The sequence below is a fragment of the Pezoporus occidentalis genome, unplaced genomic scaffold (assembly GCF_034315485.1).
Source record: "Pezoporus occidentalis ecotype Australia unplaced genomic scaffold, CSIRO_AGI_Poc_V1 ctg143, whole genome shotgun sequence".
Classification (NCBI taxonomy): Eukaryota; Metazoa; Chordata; class Aves; order Psittaciformes; family Psittacidae; genus Pezoporus; species Pezoporus occidentalis.
The window spans coordinates 3530399-3536463 of record NW_026913241.1 but is presented as its reverse complement, the minus strand read 5'-3'; positions in this window follow the sequence as shown (position 1 = coordinate 3536463).

The window sequence follows — 6065 nt, the reverse complement described above, 5'->3', positions numbered from 1 at the left end:
GTGAATTGAAATAGCTTACACAACAGCACAGCATCAAATGAAGGAAAAGAAGGAAAAAAAAGGAGAATGAGAAAGAAAATATACAGTGATCCTTATGTTTTAGAAATCATTGGGTTTTATCTGTGCATGAAAAAGTCCTAGCTAGCAACTGTTCAACCACTCAGCTGGTTCCCACCTCCTTGAGCTCTGGTGATCAAGGAGGCCTCATTCATACTCCTATTGCCATATCCACTGAATGAAGTGCCCGCCACCCACCTTTCATAGCACTTCTGCTTAGCTATACTTACACATGTGATAATAAAAGAGGTTTTTATGCCCTCAAAAAAATTTCTTTAACCAGACTCCTTTATTTCAGCCCATGTTGTCTGTACTACCAAGGTACAATTCATTGGTGGCACACAAACCCAGAAATTATTAGCTAACCTAGCAAAGCCAGAAAATTTAGTTGACAACAAATAATGTAATTATAATATGCCTCCTGCATTTTGTGGTAGAGAAATTTTTGTAACTACAAACGAAAGTGCTCAAAAACATGATATAGATGCATACATATTTCAAGATTGCTTGCTGGTCTTCTCTGTCCACCCTCCCTTCTTTTCAAACATCTCTGTTTTAGGGAGAACTCATCTCCGTCTTAAGGATTCTACCACTCTCTAGGAGATGTTACTGAACTCCAAGGTGCCAGTCACTGGACTTGTATCTGATAAATAAAGACTCCATGGGCTCACAGAGCTCTCTGAAAAGAAACAGACCCTTCTGTATAGAAAAGATTTAGGATTAGTAGTCTGCGAACTGTTTAAAAATGTGGTTAGCAACTGATAAAGTCTTCTTAATGTCATGTTAGAAATTTTACCAAGAGTAACAAATTCTTATGTTCGTAGAAAATCATTCTTGATGAAATAATAAAGAAATAGAGATTCCAGTGCAAGATTACATGGTTTTTCTCTCCAACAGTTTTTTTTTTCCTTTGTTGCGTATCAACAGATACACAACATTTTGCATTTTTCAGCCTGACCTAAAAAATCCAGAATGAGATCTTTTCCACAACTGAATGAAAAGCAAATGAGATTCCAGATAGAATGTTTTGCTGAAATCAATGAAAACCACACCAACCATTTCATCTTTTAGGATGACTTCGCTTTTGTCATTAACAACCCTTAAAAGGATGGATTTTGTGTAGCACATTGGCTGTGATCCATATAATGGAAGAACAGGGATAGAAAATAGTTCTCTATTTAAGAATGCATTAAATTGATTGCAGCCAAGTTCCTTGATCTTTTAGACAGATGACTGCAATTATAAAAAATTAGTTAATTAATACATTGGTAGTTTAAATTATTCCCCTCCATAAAGCAGTTGAGACCTCGCAGAAGGCAGATGAGTGCTCACTGTACTCATGGTTTTGAAGTTAGATGTCTTCATTTCTGGAATAAAGAGGATAAAAGCTTGTATCTAAGCACTCAGATCAACACTTAGAGAAAGGCAGAAAACTGACCCATGTGGGCCAAGCCTGCTGCAGGAAGAAGTGGCAAGGAGCCCATCAGTAGGACTGACATTTTTTATTTGGAGTGGCAATGAAAGAAAAATGTTATTATTTTAGCTTTTAGGCAGTGGGAATCAAGTACTGTGCTGAGATCAAACTTTCAGAACTTGAATCACCGCCTTGCAGCTGATTTGAGTTCTACTCCCATCAAGAACAATAGGCTAGAGAGATGGTACTGGCAAGGTGCACACCGTGGTGTACCCAAGTGTTCCGGCTTCCCTACAGGGGGTAGCAGGAAGACCCAGACAGAAGGGTGGCATTTTAATGCCAGTCACAAAATGTGTGGCTTTCCAGGTCACCAGTACACACCATGATCCCTGCTGACTACCTAGGGACATACAGACTGCTTTTTCTTTGCTTGTGTTTTCTCTGCCACACTGACTGACAAGATGGAAGAGGTGGGCACATAGTCAACTGATCATCCACCAATACTCCCATGTCTTTCTCAGTTGAACTGCTGTCTAGTAGGTCAGCCCCCAGCCTTATAACTGGACTGATTTGGACTATTAAACTGTTGAAATATTAACTGGATGAAAAATTAATTCTGGGTTTCACATACATGGAGTGTTCCTTTTTCCCTAATAGTATTTTGAATTAAACAAAATGACCAGTGATTTATAGCATCATCCATGCCAGGGCACTTTAACTTCCTCATATACTTTTCTGCTTTCTTGGGTGAGTTGACATTTGTAAAAAACTCTTTTTTGCTGTCATTCAACAGTTGTCAGTACTCAAGATAGTCAGTATAATGATACCCGAACTGCTGCTACTATTGCAACTGCATGGCACCGGTCAGGATGACAAAAGAAATTGATACATTTCTTCTTGATTCTAAGACTTTCTTTGTCAAGATTTATTCTGGGGAGGAGGAATGTTTTGCTGGGTTTTTTTTTAGAAATTTTAAAAAGAAGAGAGGTACAAAGAGGGAAAATATTTACCTGAGTTCTACTGAAACAAACCTGGATCTCAGTCAGAGTTGGTGTTTCATTCATCTTATATCTGAAGCCAATGCATTCATTCAGCTTGCTGCTTACCAGTACCATTAGAATCTTACAGTGTTGTAGAAGCACCACAATATAAGAGTCAATCGTCTTTTTCTACTTGAGACTGACTGTATAGCGAAAGTAGACATACACAAACCACTTTACAACAGAGTTGCTTTAAATTTTAATAAGAAACAGTGAATAGACTAAATAAATTATTGAAGGCATATAGCCACCCAGCATGCAGTAGATATTGTTGGGAAGACAAGAGAGTAAGGTAGGAAAAAGAGAGAAGTGCTTACTATTAATAAAAGTATGGCAGCAATGCCAGTTATGACAGGCAGAGCCATGGCCACATTATCATCTCTGACCTAAGAAATAGAATGATATAACAAAGTATTAACTTCACTCAAGAAGCTTTTCAGTTTGCAGAAAATATAACATTCCCAATGTAAAAACTGAAGGACATATTATTGTATTGTCTAATACATATACACAAATTTATGTTTCACTTTACAGAAAATACTTGGTCTCATTCTCCAAAGTGCAAAGCTACATAGTACTTTTATAATAATACAAAAATGTCTTTCTGCCTATGCAATATAGGGCCAATGATGTGAAGAACACCACCAAAGAATTAGTCATTGACCTTGTACTGTCTTTAGTTGGATGGGGTAGTTAGCAATATTGCTTCTAGCAAGCAGTTCATCAAGCATTCCTTGCAAATAGAAGAAGGGGTGGTGACAAGCTTTTATTTAAATGCCTATAAAAAGTACTATAAAAAATTCCTCACAACAGAGGCTGTGGAGCAGGAGGTATTACAGTAAAAGCACTGCATCCATACTTGGCAATTCAGAGTAGTGACAAAGTGGCCACAGCAGAATACCTCATTTATGTAATTTTCCTTAACCAAATCGTCTCCCTTAACACTACTCTATGACAAGTACTTAACAGCTTTAAAGAAAGGGTTGATAAAAGAAACATACCCCAAGTAAGTTTGTTCTTTGAGCCCATGTTCCAAAGGAGCATACACAAAAACATGTTACAAATATACAAGGTCCCTTCAATACCTGGGTTTTTACGATCTTTAACATAAGAGCACCGGGACATTAGAACTTCACATTTCATGAAAAATGGATTAAAATAAAAAGAAAAATACAAAGATTTCGAGAAAGTTCACTCATAAGAGGAATGAATACTCCAAGTCTTTGATTAGTGTATTGTCAACAGTGATCACTGTGTTGCAAACCCATTCTCTTAAGACTCGTCATTTGTCTTTAACACGAGGAATATACCTACCATTTCCAATATATCCAAGTTGCTACTCTCAGATGTATCTAGTATTGTACTGGCACTTCAGTTAGGAAGCTGGGAGCACCTGCAATATCTGGAGTAGTTCCCCAGAAATATTTCTATTTAAGATTTCTAATGTTATGAGTCCAATAGATGCCTTAGTGTGACTCACTGAAACACCAATTTACTCTCTACAGGTGCCCCTCAAAACAACTTAGTGAAAACATTTCATGGTAAGTATATACCAGAGAATGTGTGCTGTAAGAGAATTTTGAGCTCACAACATTCAAGGGTTTCACTTGAGACCCAATATTCTGTTTTGAAGAGATTGACATCACAAAAATGTTAGTTTGTGATGAAAGCTAACACTCAGGTTATTCTTTTTTTTTTGAACAGATAAATCCAGTACTCTTGGTAAACTGCCTGTATTCTTAGTAAACCACCTGGAAGCCAAGAACCTAATACCAAAGTTGCTTTTAAAATTATATTGCAAAATGTTTAAAATAATAAAAATTTTCTGCTCCTATATAACTCATTAAGAGTAAAAGAAAATAATTTAAATAGTTTATTTACCCTGTTTACACAGTTCTAGTCTAACAGTGAAGCTGGTTCACTATTTATATATAAATAAGCAGTTCAAAAATAATCTGTGCTCCTATAAACTGGTAATTTTTAAACTATTCAATTTCTCACTGACAAAATGACCATTGAAATATGTATGTGCATAGACATGGCAGTACTGAGTGAACATGATTTAAAACGACATTCAAATCTAACTTCTAAACTTCTTGTTTCTTTAATTGGATACATTCTGTTAAGAGTAAGCTATTTTACTTATCTTTATAGCACTTTCAAAGCCCTGTGGTTACAGGTGTATGTTCCTATACACACACTCCAAACATACATGCAAGTAAATATTCTCCCCTTAAAAAGTCAATCAAATCGACATTTCTTATACTTCTTTAAAAAAAGAATACTGTATAATACAGAAATCTGTTGAAAGCAACTGTTTTTGACAGACACTTTCAGTTCAGATTAATTGAAGCTGTCATTTTCTTTCCACAATTCATCAGCAAATTCATTGGCTTTACACAGTGAGGTCCATTCCAGGCCTGAGGCACTAGGAGTTTATGAAGAAGTAACTGGGCAGAATTGGACATGATATTTCTCTTTCAGGCTGATTTTAAAACCTTAATTACATATGAAATTATCCAGAGTTTTTTTTCAAAGTCCCAAAGAACCAGAGTTACCCTGGCAGGTAAAACCAGATGGAAAACAGAGAATCACAATAAAAATACTCATCACACAATTGAAAGCTTTTTAAGTACCATATCTGCAAAACATTTTTTGCACCATTATATTTGGCTTTTAACATATAGCCTCTCATCCACTCCATGACAAAGAAGGCTCAAGTCCACACTTTCAGAGAAGAAGTTAAATGCCACATATACATTTACTCAGGTGTTTGTTCGCTAATAGATTGACTGTGAGCAGTGGAGGGGCTATTATTGAGTTGTTTGTGCGTCCTAGCTAAGGAAATATAAACCCATGAGTGTTTCTCTTGACTAGAGCTATGGTAAGAAGAGGATCGTGCTACAGAAACATTGTTGAGAGCAACACTAAGTGGGAGCAAGTACACCAGAGTCCTCCTACAAACACCTTGGCAGCCTGCCATGCAAGCAGCCAATTCTGATGGCTGCAAGGAATGAAGTTGAGAAACAAGCAAACAAAAGAGTTTGGATGGGAGCCAGGTGAGACATAAGGGATACAAAGCAGAAAGCTGGAAACAACAACAGAGAAGTGTTTGTAGTGGCGTGAAAGGCAGGATCCAGGTACAAATATCTTCCTTTGGTAGTTTACTATGCCTCAAAAGGCCAGCAGATCTGATTTTTAGATGCGGCCATGCTTGACAATGCGACTGTAATGTGTGACAAGTGCACACACTCTTATCTTGACACAAAAAGAATAGCCTGAGTGATGTCCAAGGGCTGTTCTGCCAGCTGAGGGTTTAGGGGCTGGGGGTTGGACCTGCTTTTGTTTTTAGACACAAAACTGCTTCTGACATCAGCGTGTCTTTCTTCCAGTTGGTGTACACTGTGACAGCATTTTGAAGTAGGAGATTATGATAGTGGATGCTGAAGTGCAAAATCACATCATCTCAGGACTCCCAGGAAAATCTTCAAGAAGTCATTACCTGTTCGGGGAAGAATACTTGAGCAGCATTTCTGTGTGAGAGAGTGGTTTTA